The 21,635-nt window shown below is 38.1% G+C and overlaps 1 pseudogene; it reads left to right on the top strand.

The window, feature by feature from the left end:
• Window positions 1–19,000: 19,000 nt before the first annotated feature.
• On the top strand, window positions 19,001–19,769 carry LOC126946126 (eukaryotic translation initiation factor 4H-like; annotated as a pseudogene).
• The last annotated feature ends 1,866 nt before the right edge of the window (window positions 19,770–21,635 follow it).

Here is a 21,635-nt window from a genome sequence, read left to right as displayed (position 1 = left end):
GAAGAACAATTATAGGACAGTAGTATCAGGAAAGGGGAATACCATATCATTTTTCTATTTCCTATCCTTAGTCAGAAGAGACTGAGCAATTCATAATAATCTTAAACCAAAATATCAAGCTAATTCAGCCCCTAAATCTTATGGATACCTAGATGCATTCTCTACATCATCTCAAATATGCAGACTGACTTATATAGGCCTTGAATTAGCCAGATGGCTTGATTTGTATTTGTACTACTTGCTATTTTTTGTATAATTGTTTGAAGGTCCTTGATTAAGTTTGCTTACCTAATCCAATGAAAAAAGCCTCAGTGTGTAATTTTTTTCCTGATAAATAAAAAAGCAACTACATAGTGACAATCACTAAGAACTCAGTAAATACTTGAGTTAATCATATGACTTAATTCATCTGTTCAACAAGTACTTACTAAATGCTTCTCACGCACAAATTACTATAATAAGCACTACTTTTTTGTGGTACCATTTCTATACTCCTTCTCATGTCTATCATTAAGGATAAATTCCTAACATACTGTTCTTGGGGTCTAACAGAGTTGGAAGAAATTCCACATTTTATAAATACCCTTATACCAGAGTACTCAGTACTAATTGAACCAGCATGAGATGATATCTTCTTAGAGAATACTCTCCATACAAAGAAAAATCTATCCCCATTACTGGCAACCAAAAAATAAATATTAGTCCACCACAGAAGAGAAATATATATATATATATATATATATATATATATATATATATATATGAAACACATATAAACATATATATGAAATATATGACAGATGGGATATATATATGACATATGACATATTTAGGATATATATGACATATCTATATATAGGATATATAGGAGGTATATATATAGGAGATTATATATATATATCAGAGATTATATATATCTTCCCTGAAAATTATCTAAATGCTCACAACATAAGAAAACTTATCCTGCCTTCACCATCATCCTGAAAACGTTTAAACAACTTTAATTTATAAATTGTCTATGGTTCATTCAGACCATAAATACAAGCAGTACCTTTAATAGATTTGACTGGAAAAGAATAAATTTAATTTCTTGGGATTGAGAAATAAATAAAAAATCACATTCTTCCTGAAGAAAGCAGCATAGACTTTATGTCAAACTCTTTCAAGGAGGTTGAATGTTCTGATTAAGTAAAAAGACTGGATTTCCTGTAATTAATTAGCAGGATAAGTAATGCAAATTACATAATTTCAAACCAAGTGTATCTTTAATATGTATCTCAATATATAGGAACTAAACAAAAATCCAGGTGTCAACAGATCCTGTTCTAACATCTCTTGTTATTACACAATTGCTGCAGCAGCATTTTCTGATAGAGGGAGCAGAGAAGTTACAGTGCTATGTTCCTTTCTGAGCCTTCTAGATCTCCACCTTACTAGATATGATGATCAGTGTTCACTGCTTTAGAAAAGAATGCAAATTTCACTGTAGTGTATAGTGCATCACTATCCTACGGGGGGAGTGTTCACTCCTGAGCCAGCTGGACATCAGATTGGGAACTAGAAAATGAAGAGTATCTGATGTCATTCTTACTCACCCTAGTACTACTATTATTTTATATATGGGACATACATGAGTAAATTACTAGTAAAACTTTGGCCCTGACTCAACTTTCATTTCCTTAATATTTTAAGGGGTTAAAAATTCATAATCTAACATTATCCCTAAAACTTTATTGTGAAGTAAACTCTATAATTTCTGATATTCCTTCCAACTCTGAGACTAAACACTCCTATGACAGTGGGATATATTTTAGGGCCAACTTTGGCATTTTTATAGCCCAGAGGATTTCATTTGTCTCAAAACCACAGAGACCCTCCAGAAACCGAAATAACCATCCTATGTTTCTTTAAAGAAAGCAAATTATTTTAGAACAGTCTTTTTAGCATAGGTTGTTTCACTAAGAATAACCCAGGACCAAATTCATGTCCTATTATTTATCAGAGAAATTTTAACATCATGGACATAAACTTAGAAGTGTAAATGATGTTGCGAGTTCACTTCTCTTTCCCCAGCACTTTCAAAGGGGCAAAGAATCCTCTAAGATAAAAATTAGGGAATGAAAAGTAGATTTTCACCTTTTCCAGGTATATTTTGAGTTTATAGCTCTGTCAGCAAGGAGCATAAACAAGACTACCTCTAAAGACTCTTGCCTCCTTTGATTAAACATGCCCATGAGAAGTATCAGGAAATGAAAGCAGGAAACATAACAGGAAGGGAAATATCATAGAACAAGGCCAGTCAACATGAAGTGAAAGTTAGAATAAGAACTCTCAGGTTTCATACCCTCCTCTAGGAAGTCTCCCTTTACCATCCACATTTTATGTTAATGCCACTTATTCTAAACACTTTGTCATCAATGTAGATTGCCACTTATTTACAGAATTACTGACATATTTTGAACAAGTGGGAGTACATCAAACTAAAAAGATTCTACACAGCAAAGGAAACAACAGCATAAAAAGGCAACATACAGAATAGAAGAAAATATCTGTAAGTCGTATAGTTGATAAGAGATTAATCTCCAAAATGTATAAGGAACCGCTATAACTCAGTAGAAACAAAAAATAATCTGATTTTAAGAATAAGCTAATGATATAAATAGACATTTCTCCAAAGAAGACTTACAAATGATCAACAGGTATATGAAAAAATGTTCAACATGATTAATCAACACAAAAATGCAAATCAAAACCACAATGATATATTGCTTCACACCTGTCAGGATGATTATTATGGAAAAAAAAAGTATTGGCAAGAATGTTGAGAATTTGGAGCCCTTATACACTATTGGTGGGAATGCAAAATAGTGCAGCTTCCATGGTAAATATTATCAATGTTTCTTAAAAAAATAAAAACAGAACATTCATATGATCCAGCAATTCCACTTCTGGATATATATTCAGAAAAATGAAATCAGTATGTCAAAGAGATATTAACACTTCTATGTTCATTGCAGCACTATTCACAACAGGCAAAATGTGGAAACAACCTATATATATCCTTCAGTGGATGAATGGATAAGGAAATTGTGGTATATATATTGTATTTATCAGGGTTCTCTAGAGGGACAGAACTAATGAAATATATATATATATATATATATATATATATATATTTAAAGGGGAGTTTATTAAGTATTAACTCACACAGTCACAGGGTCCCACAATAGGCCATCTGCAGGCTGAGGAGCAAGGAAAGCCAGTCTGAGGTTCCAAAACTGAAGAACTTGGAGTCCCATGCTCAAGGGCAGGAAGCACGGGAGAAAGATGTAGGCTGGGAGGTTAGTCCAGTGTCTCTTTTCACATTTTTTTGCCTGCTTATATTCTAGCTGAGCTGCCAACTAATTAGATTGTGCCCCACTCAGATTAAGGGTGGGTCTGCCTTTCTCAGCCCATTGAGTCAAATGTTAAACTCTTTTGGCAACACCCTCAGAGACAATCAACACCTTCAATCCAATCAAGTTGACATTCATTATTAACCATCACAAGTTCACCCCTTGTAAACCTGAACCCATAAACATCTCCTGAGATCATACATAATCTTCAAATAAATAAAATAATAAGGTCATAATTACACCTAACATAATACAAACTATTCTTCATACAACCAGAAACGCACCAATTACCAACCCAAATACTATTACATAATGTTAACAATACTTAAATGCTGAAATGAAGTCAATAAATCTTATGTCACATGATACAGGAGAAAGGAAATAAAATGAAGGTATTTTCTTTGTACAATTGTATACATGCACAAATATGTTTTCAACAAAAGGAGGAGGAAATACACTTAACATGTCTGCAGCTGATCACATGGTGGTAGTTGCTATTGAGGAATACCTTCTACTGCCCACTCTGTATTCCCTTTGCCTTCAGTAAGCACCTCAGCAGGTCATGATTTTTTTGTTGTTTGTTTTTGTTTTTTCCTGGTGGAGTGACCCAAACCCTCATTCCTGAAGGGTCTGGGTCATTTGTAGTCCTGCCTGGATTTGGCTGTTGTAGTTTCCCATTGAGCTTAATCACAGGGCATGGTAATACTAAGAGACACCCTAATGGATCTCCTGTATTCCATCCATACTCCTCCTTACCTCTGTTGTGGAGTAGTATGGCTGATTTCATCTTAACAGTCCAGGTCAATCACCCCAGCTGACACTGTAAGTCCTGTCTTAGCCTGTTGATTAAAGGTAGAAGGAACTCAAAGGGTCCAGGTGGCAATCTTAATTTTTCAGTTTAATGGAACCATTGTGTCTCCTGGTGGCAGCATTCCTCCCTCTGGAACTAAGACCACTAGGCCAGCACAACATAATGTCCCAAAATCAAAAAAGGAAAAATTTTGCTAGTGGATCACTAGGGGTGATGGTGAGTGGCGTCATTTCCACTTCCACCCCTTGATTTCCGGACGTGTAAACCCTGGCTATTGGCGAAATGGTACCATATATTGTAGGCTGATTCAGAGCATACACAGCCTTCTGGAGAACTTTGCCCCAGCCCTGCAAACTATTGACACCTAGTTGGCATTGTAAATGTGACTTCAAAAGGCCATTCTACTGTTCTACCAATCCAGCTACTTCAGGATGATGGGGGACATGGTAAGACCAGTGAATTCCATGAGCATGAGCCCACTGCTACACTTCTTTAGCTGTAAAATGAGTGCCTTGGCCGGAGGCAATGCGTGTAGAATACCATGACGGTGGATAAGGCATTCCTTGAGTCCACTAATGGTAGTCTTGGCAGAAGCATTACATGCAGAATGGGCAAACCCATATCTGGAGTGTCTATTACAGTGAGGACAAACCTCTGCTCTTTCCATGATGGAAGAGTTCCAACATAATCAACCTGCCACCAGGTAGCTGGCTGATCACCCAGAGGAATGGTGCCATATCAAGCACTCAGTGTTGGTCTCTGCTGCTGGCAAACTTGGCACTCAGCACTGGCCATAGTCAAGTCAGTCTTGGTGAGTGGAAGTCCATGTTGCTGAGCCCATGCATAACCTCCATCTCTGCCACCATGAACACTTTGTTTATGGCCATTGGGTGATAACAGCTGTGGCTGGGAAAGAGGTTGAGTGGTGTGCACAGAATGGGTCATTCTATCCACTTGATTATTGAAATCCTCCTCTGCAGGGGTTACCCATTGGTGAGCACTCACATGGGATACAAATATCTTCAAGTTTTTGACCACTCAGAGAGGTCCATCCACATACCTCTTCCCCAAGTTTCTTTGTCACCAATTTTCCAGTCATGCTTTTTCCAAGTCCCTGACCATCCAGTCAAACCATTGGCTACAGCCCATGAATTAGTATATAATTACACACCTGGCCATTTCTCCTTCCATGCAAAGTGCACAACCAGGTGCACTGCTCGAAGTTCTGCCCACTGAGAAGATTTCTCTTTACCACTGTCCTTTAGGGATGTCCTAGAAAGGGGCTGTTGTGCTGCAGCTGTCCACTTCAGGTGGTGCTTGTACATCATGAACTATCTGTGAACCAGGCCTTAGTCTTTGCTTCCTTGTCAACAGATCATAGGGAACTCATGAGGCCATTGGTGCAGGCTGGGGGAAAGAATGCAGGGGAGACAGGAGACCACGGGCATTTGAGCCACTTCCTAATGTAACTTACTTGTGCCTTCAGGACGTGTTGGAGCCAGATCACATATATACCCCTTCCATTTGATGATGGAATGCTGCTATGCATGACCCACCTTACAGCTAGATAGGTCAGAAAGCACTCAGTTCATGATAGGCAGTTCAGGTCACACAGTGACTTGATGGCCCAGAGACAAATGTTCAATTTCCACCAACGCCCAGTAACAGACCATGAGCTAGCTCTCAAAAGGGGAGTAGTTATCTGCAGAAGACGACAGGGCCTTTCTCCAAAATTCTAGAGGCCTGCTCTGTGATTCACCTACTAGGGCCTGACAAAGGCCCCAAACAGCATCCCTATCTGCCATTGACACCTCAAGCACCATTGGATCTGCTGCATCATATGGCCCAAGTGGCAGAGCAACTTGCACAGCAGCCTGGACCTGTGGCAGAGCCTTCTTTTCTGGATCCCACTCAAAACTGACAGCCTTTCGTGTCACTCAATAAATGGGCCAGAGTAACACATCCAAATAGGCCCACCAGGCGTTGTGCCACTTTCTTGGTTGTAGGAGGGGCCAAATGCAGCAACTTATCCTTCACCTTAGAAGGAATATCGCAATAGGCCCCACACCACTAAACCCCTATACATTTTAGTAAAATAGAATGTCCCTGAATTTTAGTCAGATTTATTTCCCATCCTCTAGCATGCAAATATCTCACCAGTAAGTCCAGTGTGTTTGCTACTTCTTGCTCACTGGATCCAATGAGCATAATGCCATCGATGTAATGGACAAGTGTGATATCTTGTGGAAGCAAAAAGTAATCAAGTTCTCTTCAAATAAGATTATGACACAAAGCCAGAGAGTTTATAATCCCATGAGGTAGAACAGTAAAGGTATATTGCTGGCCTTGCCAGATGAAGGTAAATTGCCTGTGGTAGGCCTAATGGACAGGAATGCAGAAAAATGCATTTGCCAAGTCAATGGCTGCATACCAGGAACCAGGAGATGTGTTAATTTGCTCAAGCAATGAAACCACATCTGGCACAGCAGCTGTAATTGGAGTCACCACTTGGTTAAGCTTACAACAGTCCACTGTCATTCTCCAAGATCCATCTGTCTTCTGCATAGGCCAAATGGGCGAGTTGAAGAGGGATATGGTGGGAATTACCACCCCTGCATCTTTCAAGTCCATGATGGTGGCACTAATCTCCACAATCCCTCCAGGGATGCAATATTGTTTTTGATTTACTATTCTTCTAGGAAAAGGCAGCTCTAATGTCTTCCATTTGGCCTTTTCCACCATAATAGCCCTCACCCTACCAGTCAGGGAGCTAGTGTCGGGGTTCTGCCAGCTGATAAGTATGTCTATGCCAATTATGCATTCTGGCATTGGGGAAATGTCAACAGGATGAGTCCGGGAACCCACTGGACCCACTGTAAGTTGGACCTGAGCTAAAACTCCATTAATTATCTGACCTCCATAAGCCCCTAATTTAACTGGAGGACCACAATGACTTTTTGGCTCCCCTGGAATCAATGTCAGCTCAGAGCCACTGCCCAGTAGTCCCCAAAATGCCTGATCATTTCCCTTTTCCTAATGCACAGTTACCCTGGCAAAAGGCCAGAGGTCGCCTTGGGGAAGGATGAGAGAAAGATTCACTGCATAAATTTTCAGTAATGTAGTGGGGTCTTTCCTCAAGGATACACAACCTCCCCTTCGTTCAAGGGGTTCTAGGTCTGTAAACTGGCTCAAGTCTGGAAATTGATTGAGGGGCCATGCTTCTCTGTTTTTATAATTCAAATTAGTCTTCTATCCATTTGACCTGGAAGTTTTCTGCTTATATAAATTAAGTAGGAATGCAGTAGGCTTCTTATCAATTTCACTTCAAGAACACTGTGATTAATTAGCCAATGCCAGAGCTCTACATGAGTCAGATTACTCTGATTGCTACATTGCCTCTGTTGTCCATTATGGTAGCTATGCCCACCTTGCGTTTTATGGTTGAGTGCTGCTACTTGGCCCCTGCCACCTTCAGATCCAATTATTCTCATTGTATTTAAATTCTGTAGTTGAGTGACTGTGGTTCTCACTGTTAGGTCTGACACACAGAGAAGAGCAATTACAGGGCTCTTCAAAGATGCATGTGCTGCCCTCACAAATCTATTTCACAAGGCATGGGTCACAAGTATATGTTCTGGACCCTCCCAGCTGGGATGAGTAGGTCTAAAGTGACTAATCCATTCCACAATCCCAAACTCCCTAAGCCTTTGGATCTCTTCCTTTACATTAAACCAAGGGAGATCAGGCATTTCCAGCTCACTGAAGCATCCAGCAGGGGAGAAAGATATAGGCTGGGAAGCTAGTCTAGTCTCTCTTTTCACATTTCTCTGCCTGCTTATATTCTAGTAGTGCTGACAGCTGATTAGATTGTACCCCACTCAGATTAAGGGTGGGTCTGCCTTTCCCAGCCCACTGACTCAAATGTTAATCTCCTTTGGCAACACTCTAACAGACACACCCAGAATCAATACTGTTTATCTTTTAATCCAATTAAGTTGACACTCAGTATTAACCATCACATACATACATTGGAATATTATTCAGCCTTAAAAAATGAAATTCTGCAATATACAACAACATGGGTGAACTTTGAAAACATTATGCTGTTTGAATAAAACTAGTCACAGAAGGATAAACATGCATGATTGCATTTATATGAAGTATCTAAAATGGTCAATTTCATAGAGTCAAAAAATGGAATAATAGTTGCCAGAAACTAGAGAATGAAGGAAATGGAGAGTTACTAATCAACTGGCATAAAATTTCTGTTAAGCATAATTAATAAGTTCTAGAGATCTGATGTACAATATTGTACCCATAGTCAACAATGCCGTACTATATTCTTTAAAAAGTGTTAAGAAGACAGATTTCATGTTGTGTTCTCATTGCATGAAGTAATTTTTAAAAATTAAAAGGGCAGGCCAGGCGCCGTGGCTCACACCTGTAATCCCAGCACTTTAGGAGGCCAAGGAGGGCAGATCACAAGGTCAGGAGATCGAGACCATCCTGGCTAACACAGTGAAACCCCGTCTCTACTAAAAATACAAAAAAATTAGCCAGGCTTGGTGGCAGGCACCTGTAGTCCCAGCTACTAGGGAGGCTAAGGCAGGAGAATGGCATGAACCCAGGAGGTGGAGCTTGCAGTGAGCCGAGATCGCGCCACTGCACTCCAGCCTGGGCGACAGACCGAGACTCCATCTCAAAAAAATAAAAATAAAAATAAATAAATAAAAGGACAAGTGACTATTTGTGTGCCTAACATATGTAAGACTCTGTTACATACTTTATTTTTATTTGCCTTTCCAGATTCATTCATTTATCTAATATTTATTGAGTTCCTATTATGTTCCAAGTACTGGAGATTTAGCATGAATGCAACAACAAAAATCCCTGCCACATATAGCTTATATTCTATCAGGAACAAATTGACAATAAACAATAAACATAATGCAGATAACTAATATTAAAAGCAATATGTACAAATAAAATATAGATGAAGGAAATTACAAGTGGAGAGGAAGTGAGCTACAATTATAAATGAGGTGAACAGGGTAGTCTTCATTGAGATGTTTAGGAAAGAACAAGGTAAACCTCATTAGATATCTGAGGAACAATATTCTAAAAATACAGAACAGCAAATACAAAAGCTAGCATGGCTCAATGTGCTTAAGGAAGAGCAGGGCAACTAGTATGTCTGGAAAAGACAGAGTGATGAAGAGAGAGAAGGAAAAGATCAAGTAAGGGACAGATAGGAGCATTTCAAGTAGAGCTTTATAGGTCATCATAAGGACTTTGGGTGTTACACTGAGAGATGGCAATGCACTGGAGAGTTTTGAATAGAAGAAAGATATTATTTGGCTTACAATGTAATATAACTATCTGGCTATTATATTGATAAGGAGCATTTCAAGTAGAGCTTTATAGGTCATCATAAGGACTTTGGATTTTACACTGAGATGGCAATGTACTGGAGGGTTTTGAATAGAAGAAAGATATTATTTGGCTTACAATTTAATATAATTATCTGGTTACTGTATTGATAATATATTATACAGTGGCAAGAATGCAAGCCAGAGACACCAGAAAGGAAACTACTCAAATAATCCATGCGAGAATTGATGGTGGTTCAGACAACAATAATAGCAGAGGAGATTGGAAGAAGTAATTGGATTCTGGTGATGTTTTGAATGTAAGGCCGACAGCATTTCCTGAATTATTGAATGTGGTCTGTTAAATAAGGCAATCAAGAATGTTTGCAAGTTGTTCATCTAAGCAACTGAGCAGATGGAATTGCCATTTACTGAGAGAGGAAAGATATTGGGTGTTGGCGGGGGGGTATCAGGAGTTCAGTTTGGGACAAGTTACATTTGAGATGCCTATTAGATATTAAAGTAGACACATTAGGTAAACAGTTGAAAATGTAAGTTTACAGTTTGAGGCAGAGATATGGAGTGAAGAAGTAATTATTATTGTATTTGGCCCATAGATGGCAGTTGAAGCTGTGAAGCTAAATGAGATCAATAAAGGGATGCATGTAGACAAAATAGAGGTCCTGAGATTAAGCCCAAGGGCACTGCTACATTATGATGTCATGAAGAAAAGGATAGACGTGATAAACAAAGGAGACAGAGACAGATGACCAATGAGGTACTGAGGAACAGAGTGTGGTTTCCTGGAAGCCAAATAATACATGTGTATCAAGAAGGGTAAATTGCTGTTACTGAAACAAGTAACATAAGGTATGAAAACTGACCTCTGCATCTATGAAAATTAAAGTCATCAATGACCTTGACAACAATAGTATCAGTGGAGTCATGGAAAGAATAGCCTTATTGAAATGGGTTAAAAGGAAATGGGAGAAGAGGATTTGAAGACCACATACAGACAAATTTAAGGAGTTTTGAGGCAAAAGAGAACACAGAAATCAGGTACGAGTTAGTGGAGAAAAGAGGTGTGAAGTAAAGAGAATGGTTTCTTTTAACATGGGAGAAATAGAGTATATTTGTATACTGAGAGGAATAATCAAGTTAAAAGAAAAAGTGATGATGTTGGAGAGAGATAAGAGAATTGCTGAAGTAATGTTCTAGAGTAAGTGAAAATGGTTAGGATCTAGTGCAAAAGTAGAGAGTCTGATTTTATTAGGAGTACAGAGAGTGTATGTTATTATTTATTCTAAAAACAGGACAGCGATGTATATAAGTTCAGATTCTGGTAGATAGGGAGATATAGTTATGGGAGTCAACAGAACATACCCTGGGGCCAAGACTATGCATTGTGTTCTTCCCTTTGGTCCTTATATCCATACTCCCCTTAAATGTTAAACATATTCCACCGCAGGTAGCCATCATTGGTGTTACAGAAAAATAACTGCACTTGGAATTTAACACATTGTGTTTGAGCCCCAGCTCCACAATGTACTAGTCTGTGATCCTGTGCAAATTATCCCACTTTTCTGATCTGTTTTCTCAACTATAAAAAGAGTAGCTAAGACAATTAACAAAAAGTTATGTGAAAACACTTAGTGACTAAAGCTAAGTGATTTTGAAAGTAACTTTAACTGCAGGAAGACCATTCTGGTCAACTGAAATATCATGTAAAAACCCATTATATGAGAAGATAAAGGCAGAGATCCTTTGGTTACTGTGGAAGTATGTGGTTTGAAGCACTGTCTACTTACCCCCTCCCCCCACCACCAACTTTGACAGCTTTTGAAAGGGTTTTACAGGGTCTCTATACTTCTGAGGAACAGCTGAAAGCCACTTCAACCTACAAATACTTCATATTATTATTGTTAATCCACTATTTATATGTTACACATATGTGTCTTTAATGCTTGATATAACTTGATTGTCCTATTGATAAACATGCCTATGCAGTTCGTTTACAAGCATTGAGTGCAGCCATGTCTGCAAAATAGTCCTTAGTCCAAATTTGATCTCCTCACTGTTGAATTTGTCCTTTTCTCACTTGATTCTTAGGTTGCTCCAGCATAAGGGCCATCTGCTGCCCATGGTCATGAGGCAACAGGTTGGACAATGTTTCAAACTCTCAAGATATAATGATATCATGTATTTATTTCCCTGTTCCCCAAAATACAGCAACTGGTTATCTATTTCCTACTTGACCCTTGTATACAAATGCTGCAGATTTTAATTTCAACTGACTCTCTTGTGGTAAATCTCCTATTAAGCTGTCACCTCCTTCCCCATAATATATCACTATTCTTCACCTCACAGGATCTTAATGATTTTTTCCATCCTTTTCTGGCTAAAGAGGCTGCAGCACTTTCTCTAGAAATAGATTAGTTAAATTTGGACTTGTCAAACCATGAGGATATCTCCATAATTGCTTCTACGCACCATTATTCACTTGTTTATACACAATCAGTGTAAGTATAGTGCTTCAGAGCGTTCAGTACTAGAGCCACACTTCCAGGATCCAAAGTTATCCCACTTAATATCTGTGTGACTTTGTGCAAGTTAATTAACTGATCTCTGTTTAATTTTTTTCATCCAACTTGGGGATGATTATGATAATGACTATAATAGTAACATTTATTGAGCCTTGTTATCATCATGTTATTATTCCTTTACATGAAAATTGTACTTACCTCATGAGGTAAGGATTAATTTGAGATAGTGCTATCAGAGTACATAGAATAATACCTGCAAATAAATGCTCCATAAATATTAGATATGTTTTTAAATATAAATTCAATAAATGTTTATTGTGCACTGGCTATGTGGAAAGCAATATGCTGTTCCTTGGGGAAAACATTCTTTAAAAACACAGTTCATATCCTCAAAGAATTTTCTTGGGATACTAACACATGTACAAAAAGTCATTCCAATAAAGTATCATACATACTATCATTGAAGAATGCAAGAGATGCTATCTTAGCATCATGGACAGAGCACCTAAGTCTTCCAGGAAAATTCTAGGAAAGCACCATAGAACAGGCAACTCCAGAACTGAGCTTTTAAGAATGACCAGAAGTTTAACAAGTAAATAAAGTGAAAAAGGGCATTCCAAGAAGAAAGCAAAACATATATGCAGGTACCTGAAGCAATATAATAAATTAAGGAAGGTTCAAAGAAATTTCAATAGATTAGAAACACTTGACAGTAAAGTCTAAGGAAGGAAGGAGTGGAGGGGAATAGAAGGGTAGAAACATTGCCGAAAGGCAGCAGTTCTCAAATTTTCTGGTCTCAGGAGTTGTTTATACTCTAAAAATTTATTGAGGATCCCAAAAGGTTTTTGTTTATATGGGCTGCATCCACAAATATTTATGGTATTAAGGTTATAACTGACAAGATTTTAAACATAACATTAGAATGTGTAAGCAAACTTTCCATGCTCTCTGAAAAAGTTTGTTGTATACTTTTGAGAGAATAAGAATGGAAAAAAAAAAAAACATTTCCAATGGCAATGAGAAAAAAGATATTTCAAGGGAAGATGGGTCAATGATAACAGCTCTACTCCACAAAAATTAGTCAAGTATCTATGTTGGGTTTACAAAAACACACTTTCATTCTTTTCTTTGCAGAGGATTTTATGTGTTATGGTGCATTCATTTATTAAAGTTTAAACACACTAGACAATGCTTGGGGATACATAATTTTGTCATTTTCAGTCTTGTGCCTTCAGCTATTATTTCTAATGAAGTTAACCTCTATATCTTTATCTCTGGCACTGACTTCTTTACCAAGCTTCAGCACAATTCGCCACTGTTGGACATCTTTTCATAGAGTCCCTCCCACAACCTGAGTATTGGCACATAATAAACACTGAATTATAATTCAGTGAAAATATTCATTGGCTGCCTATTATATACCAGGCACTATTTTAGAGGTAGAAGATCTTGCAATCAATTAGTCAGAAAAACATATCTGACCACATAACATTCCAGTAAGGGTGATAGGCAATAAAGACACACATGAAAATATGGAATAAGTTGAAATGCAATGAGTTCAATGAATGAAAGTAGCACACATTTTCACTGAGCCAACTATAACCCACAATTCCATTAGTATGTAAAGTAGATCTTTGCCTTCCTTTGTAGACCTCATTCATTTTCACAGCCATAGGTGTGAAAATGAATGAGGTCTACAAAGGAAGGCAAATACATAGTTCTAATATTTGTTCCCTCCAAATCTCATGTTGAAATTTGATCCTCAATGTTGGAGGTGTTTGGATCATGGGGGTGGGTCTTTCATGAACTGTTTGGTGCCATTCTCAAAGTAATGAGTGAGTTCTTGCTCTATAGTTCCTGTGAAAACTGATTGTTACAAAGAGTCTGGCACTTCTTCCTCTCTCTCCCTCTCTCTTGCCACATGATATCTGCTGGCAGCCTGAAGCCCTCACCAGAAGCAGATGCTGGTGCCATACTTCTTGTACAATCTGCAGAGGTGTGAGACAAATAAACCTCTTCTTTTATAAATTACTCAGTCGTGTATTCCTTTATAGCAACAAAAAATGGGTTAAGAGAGGCTACAAGAGACTATGTAGGGTACAAAAGGGTATGTAGGAGGGTCTATAGCATTCAAACTCTGGTATTAGTTTAGCTGGTTATAGAAAAGTGCCAATTATCCTATGAATAAGAGTTCACATTTTATTTGGGTATACTATTCTAAAATTTCTTGTATCACCACAACCTACAGTTTACCACCAGCACCCCTCTCAAAAATGTGTTCTCTTGATTAAAAAATCAAACAGTGGGTAAAAGAGTGTCAAAATACATCAGCACAGTCTATTCTCAAACCCGGAATAACAACTCCAAGCTCATGCCTTACTGAAGATAGGTTGAGAATGACATTTTTACTCAGTAGCTAGTACAGAAAAATATAGATAATATATACATAAATGTAGTTCAGAGAAAACAGCATGTATCCTATATTTACATTGACCCAAAAGGTAAAACAATGAGCCTATTTAGATCATACTCACTGTAGCAAAATTATAATATATTAATATGTAGCATAATTTTAGCATATCTAATTTATTTAGATCAGATCACATTTATTCTAAGAAGATGTTTTGACATCAGATGTTTAGAAATGAGCACCAATAAGGATTATCAGCATAGGCATATTTCTTTAACAAGTTATTTGAACATTTAGTGCAAAAGCACAGCATTGGAAACATTTGATGAAGACCATGTTAAGTCTATAAGCAATTTTATTTCCTTTAGTAGATATTTTGAAAATAAAATAAATGAAAGCTCTTGGAGAAAGGACATACAGATGTGCCTTTGAAAACTAAGTGCCTTCTACAAGGGCACGCTGAATTTAAAATTATGTGATACATTTATAAACCAAGAAAACTGTCTATTTGAACAAGTTTGAATCAACTGAGGAAGAATGAACTACTTCTTAAACTTGTTTTATTTATTTATTTATTTATTTAGAGACGGACTCTTGCTGTTGCCCAGGCTGGAGCGCAGTGACGTGATCTCGACTCGCTGCAACCTCTGCCTCCTGGGTTCAAGCGATTCTCCTGTCTCAGCCTCCTGAGTATCTGGGACTAGAGACATGTACCACCATGCCAGGCTAATTTTTGTATTTTTAGTAGAGACAAGGTTTCACCATGTTGGCCAGGCTGGTTTCAATCTCCTGACCTCAAGTGATCTGTCCACCTCGGCCGCCCAAAGTATTGGGATTATAGGCGTGAGCTACCATGCCCAGCCAACTTGCATTATTTAGCCATTAAATATTAAATGGGCTAAATAATGGGCTTGGTAGTTTAATTGTTGCCATTCTTCTAAATGCAATCCAATGCAAAGATAATGTGTCAGAAAATGCACTGAACACTTTAGTCAGTATTCCATGTATTATTTACCTTTCAAAGTAGGCATAGTGATAATAGACTATCATAGACAGATTATCATACATTTAGGAAAAAAAACTTGAGGCTCCCAAAGATTCATTTATTTACAAAGTATTTGAGCACTTGGTTTATATGTGATGTAAAGAAATATGCTTCTTCTACCTGTTCAAGACCCATTCTACATTTGATAACAGCACTTCTTTTGTTCTACGGAGAACCACTACTTCACATTCTAGACTGTCTCAGCTCCAGGCATGGACATGTGACCCAGGCTTGGCTGATCAGCATATGCCACGTGGATGGGCTTTGACACTTGTTCAGAGATGAGCATTTGGTCCAATTAAGCCAAAAAGACAACTCCAGGACATTTTGCAGAACCTCTGGCAATGCGAACTCTCTTCTGCTGGAACTGTTAACTCTGAGGTTATAAGCCTAGAGAGCTAGAAACCAGCAACCCCATGGAAAATGTCAGCTAGAAAATGAAATAATCTGAAAGTGGCATAGTCAATGAATTGGAATGAGGAATTGAAATAATGTAGGAAGAAACAGAATCTATCGATTACCACAGTTTAATCTCTGGGTCAGACTATGTTTGCAGCCAGTCCTACCCATATATTTCTCATACAAATAAAGCAACAAATCAATCCAATCCTGGGCTTGTCTTGTTGAGAGGTTTCTAATTACTACTTAAATCTACATATGTGTTATTGGTCTATATTTATTCTTGATTCAGTGTTGGTAGATTGTATGTTTTTAGGAATTTATCCATTTATTCTAAGTTATCCAATATGTTGGCAGATAATTATTTATAATAGTCCCTTATAATCAGTTTTAATTCTGAGGCATCCATTCTACTGTTGAAGCTATCATTTCTAATTATTTGAGTATTTTCTCTTTTCTCTTAGTCTAAGAATTTGTCAGTTTTGATTTTTTTTTTCAAAAAACCAATTCATAGTTTAATTTTTTTCTATAGTTTTTCCATTCTCCATTTATCTCTGCTCTGATCATTATGTTTTTCCTTCTGCTAACATCAGGTTTAGCCTGTTCCTGTTTTTCTAGTTTAGTGAGGTATAAAGATAGTTATTTGAAAACTTTTTCAATGTAGGCATTTATTGCTATAAACTTCCCTCTTAGAACTGTGATTACTTCATATTACAAATTTTAGTAAATTCTCTTTTCATTTGCCTTGAGATATTTTTTAGATTCTTTTTTGACTACTTCTTTGACTCAGTAATTGTTCAAGATTATGTTATTTAGTTTCCACATATTTGTGAATTTTCCCTTTTTTAATGTTAATCTTTCTAGTTTTATTCCATTGTGGTTAAAAATATACTTGGTATAATTTTGATATTTTAAATTTGTTTATGACTTGTTCAGTGAACTAACACATGATCCATTCTGCAGAATTATCCATGTATGCTTCAGAAGAATGTATGTTCTTCTGCTGTTGGATGAAAAGTACTGTATATGTCTGTTAGGTCTATTTAGCCTATAGTATTGCTAAAGTCCACTATTTATTAATTTTCTGTCTAGAAGTTCTATTCATTATTGATAATGGGGTAATTAAATTTTTCTACTATTATTGTGTTATCATTTCTCCTTTTAGATTCATCAATATTTGCTTTAAGTAATCTGATATTGAGTGCATATATATTTCTAACTGGTACAACTTCCTGTTAATTTTACCCTTTTATTATTATGTAAAGAACTTTATTCTATCTATAGACAATTTTAACTTAAATTCTATTTTGATAAAAGTATAGCCACTCCTGCTTAATTTTGGTTGCCAATCACATGGAATAAATTTTTCCTTCCCTGTAGTTTCAGCTTATGTATGTCCTTAAATCTAAAGTGAGTTTATTATACAGAGCATATAGTTGGATATTCTTCTTTTTTATTTTTTAACCTGTTCAGTAACTCTCTCTTTTTAGTGGGGAAGTTAGTCCATTAACATTTAAAGTAACAAATGACAGGAATGGATTTACTATTGCCATTTTGTTTATATTTGTATGTTTGTCTTACAGGTCTTTTTTTTTTTTCCTTTTTTTATTCTTTTATGTTTCTTTGTTTTATTGTGTTGATAGGCTTTTAATCCTTTCTCTTTTTCTTTTTTTATAGTAACTTCTATAGGTATTGTCTTCGTGGTTACAAAAGAGCATACATAAAATACCTTATAGAAATAGTTTGAGCTGATAGCAACTTCACTTGCATAGAAGAAGTCTTTACTTTTACATCTCTTCCACCCACTTTATTTGCTGTAAATGTCACAACTTACACATATTTATATTATATATCCATTAAAATAATTAACTTATAATTGTTTTAACAGTTTTGTATTTTAACTTTATAGTAGAATTAAAAGTAATTTATCCACTACCAGTATAGTAATACAATATTCTGGTTTTGTCTATATAGTTTCCTTTACCAATAAGTTTCATGCTTTCTTAAACTCTCTTCTTGCTATTTATTATCCTTTCATTTCAAATTAACGAATACCCTTTAGAATTTCTTGTAAGGCAAGATTAGTAGTAATAAACTTTTGGTATTCAAAGTACTGGAATGAAAACAACTTTCAACCAAAAATACTATACCCAGCAAATCTGTCCTTCAAACATGATTGGGGAATAAAGATTTTATCAGACAAACAAAGTTTTAGGATATTTATTACCACTAGTCTTGCCCTACAATAAATTCTATAGGGAATTCATTAATTTAAAATGAAAGGATAGTAAATAGCAAGAAGAAAGTATAAGAAAGTATGAAACTTATTGGTAAAGGAAACTATATAGACAAAACCAGAATATTGTATTACTATAATGGTTGTGCATAAATTATTTTTAATTCCAGGGTAAAGTTATAACACGAAAGTGTTAAAACAAAAGTGGATACCCACTCCCTTCTGACCTACAAGTTTCCTGCTGAAAAATCCACTGAAAAGTTCAGGACATTATTGTTTCACTGCTGAATTCAATCAAAGAATAAAAGAAGAATTAATACCATCCTTCTTAAAACATTCCAAAAAGCAGAAGTAGAGTGAATACTTCCAACTCATTTTATAAAGGTAGAATCATTCCAATGTCAGAGCCAGACAAAAATTAAAAATAATAAAATTACAGGCTAGCACATCTAACAAACATATATGTAAAACTCCTCAGTAAAATACTAGAAAACCAAATTTAATAACACATGAAAATATTATATCATGACCAAGTGGGATTTATCCATGGTATACAGTTATTTTAACATATACAAATCAAAAAATGTGATACACCACATTACTAGAATAAAAAAAAAAAACACGATCATCTCAATAGATGCAGAAAGAGCATTTGCTAAAGTACAATATCCATTCGTGATTAAAAAAATAACCTCTCAATAAAATAGGTATAAATGGAAAATTTCTCAATATAATACAGGCCATTTATTAAAATGCCACAGCTGCTGGTTCCTCTCAGAGCGGAGACGGCAAATGGTGGACTTCGATACCTACGACAATCGGGCCTACAGCAGGTTTGGCAGGGCAGAGGGTCCCGCCGCAGTGCTGGTGGCCATGGTTCCCGTAGCCAGAAGGAGTTGCCCACAGAGACCCCCTACACAGCCTACTTAGGAAATCTACCTTTTAATAAGGTTCAGGGCGACATAGATGCTATCTTTACGGATCTCAGTATAAGGAGTGTACGGCTAGTCAGAGACAAAGACACAGATCAATTTAAAGGATTCTGCTATGTAGAATTCGATGAAGCAGATTCCCTTAAGGAAGCCTTGACATACAATGGTGCACTGTTGGGCAATGGGTCACTTCATGTGGACATTGCAGAAGGCAGAAAACAAGATAAAGGTGGCTTTGGATTCAGAAAAGGTGGACCAGATGACAGAGGAATGGGTAGCTCTGGAGAATCTAGAGGTGGATGGGATTCCCTGGATGACTTCAATTCTGGCTTCAGGGATGACTTCTTAGGGAGCAGGGGAGGTAGTCGCCCAGGTGACCGGGGAACAGCTCCCGCCATGGGCAGCCGCTTTAGAGATGGCCCTCCCCTCCGCGGATCCAACATGGATTTCAGAGAACCCACAGAAGAGGAAAGAGCACAGAGACCACGACTCCAGCTTAAACCTCGAACAGTGGCGACACCCCTCAATCAAGTAGCCAATCCCAACTCTGCTATCTTCGGAGGTGCCAGGCCTAGAGAGGAAGTCCTTCCAAAAGAGCAAGAATGAGCCTGCGGCTGAGAGGGAATGGGGCATGGAGGGTTAGAGCAGGACCACAGCCTGCAGCCCTCCTGCAGCCGCCACTCCCGCGTCTGCCATTGGCCTCCTCACAGTGGGAACACAGCTTGTGAGTGCATGTCAGCTGTTAACAAGTGGTTTTTAGTACATTCTGGGCTTTGCTGTATCTATCTAGTGCCTGTTTGTGCATTTTTTTTCTTTCTTCTGCTGCTTCCCCTTTTTCCTTCTGTCCTTTTCCTCCTGCTCCTTGTTTTCCCAGCAGCACATGGGGTTCCTTGGAGGAGCAGAGGTGGCCACCCTCAGGGGGACGTTTGGGCTGCGGTGCTGCGTCATTTTTCTCCTTTGCTTTCTGTTTTTCTTTAGACAGTGGCCCAACTCCAGGCGTTTCCTTTCATTTCCTCAGTGCTTCTCTTCTGACCTGCATGTTGAGTTCTGTATTGCTGGGGCTTCCAACAAAAACCAGAGTCACTGACAGAGGGAATGGCAGGGACCTTGTTGGTATTTGGCTGTGATGGATATAGAGAATCGGAGGCACCTTGTTTTCACAACTAGGATAAAAATATCTGCAGGGTCCTTTCCATTCCTATTTAGAGGGAGTCCTGGCTTGATGACCCCCTCCCCAGTGTACTGTCCAAGCAGATAGGCTCACATGAGAAACAGTGAGGCTGAAAGTGGGGGCCAGGGAAGAGTGGTAGGGAGTCCACGGAGAAGATACAGTGAATGCTTGCATGTGTTCATACGTGTTTGTTGCTGCTCTTTCGAGGCGGTGGTCCAGCTAGTTCACTCTTTTCACTGGGCGTGGTTGAGGTTCCCCTCTCTGGCCAGGTGCAGCGAACCGCCGCTGGTTTCTTTTCTGCTGGGCCAAGGCGCTTTGGGGATGGAGGGGGTGGTGCTGGCGCTGCGCTGGGCTGACTGCCGCGCTGACGCCGCGTTTCCCCCCATCCCTGTTGCCTGTGTGTTTGTATTGATCTGTTCCTAGTATAGGCAACATAATGAGATACTGTGCTTCCCACCTCCCCTTCAGTTCAGAGCCACAATGGGTCTAGAATCTGGTACTTTACTCATTTCCTTTGATAAATTAAATTGTACTATGCAGAGCTGTCAGGAACCTTCAGATAGCCATACAGGACTGCAGCTGTCTAGGTCTGTGGCCACATCTTGGGGACACACTGGATTGTTCCCATGTGCAGGGTTCAGCACTTACTTGGGAGTGCTAGGGGTTAGGCTTTTGAGCTTGAACGCCTGTGTGTGAACAGATGAAAAATCCTTCAGTACCCAAGTCCCAGTCTGTCCTATGGGGAGCAGTTTGGGGGCGGCCAGCAGCAGGAGCCTGGGAAAGAGACCCTCGCCAGGTGATGGCCGGGCCAAGGTGGCCTGGGGCACCCAGCAGAGTATGCTTAGTAGTTGGCCACCAGCCGTCATCCTTGGCTTTCCCTACTGTGTCTTTGTGAAAAGGCCTCAGCAATCCACAGAACTCTCTCTCCTTCCTTCCACCTGTCAGCTTCTCTGCTTCCACGATAAGAACCATTTGTGTAACACCAATACTCAACTTCAGAAAGACATGCATTATGTGGTTGTAATCAACCCCGATGCTTTCAGATGACCTACTTACATCTTCAATGTGGATAAGATAAAGAACAAAACAAATGCATCTAAACTTCTGGGCAATCCAGTTGACTTTTAAATGTAAGAATGGAATTCCAAATACTTAACGCATTCAGCCATATGACAGAAAGTAAATCTATGGATATGGTATTTTGTGAATGATCTTTAAATAAAAGAAAACCTTACATAATATTTACCAAAAAAATGCCACAGCTAACATTATAATCAGTGGAGGAAAACTGAAATGTTTCCTCTAGGATCTGGTAAAGGAAAGT

This window comes from Macaca thibetana, chromosome X (genome assembly GCF_024542745.1).
Source record: "Macaca thibetana thibetana isolate TM-01 chromosome X, ASM2454274v1, whole genome shotgun sequence".
Taxonomy (NCBI): domain Eukaryota; kingdom Metazoa; phylum Chordata; class Mammalia; order Primates; family Cercopithecidae; genus Macaca; species Macaca thibetana.
This window is presented reverse-complemented; position numbering and strand designations above follow the sequence as displayed.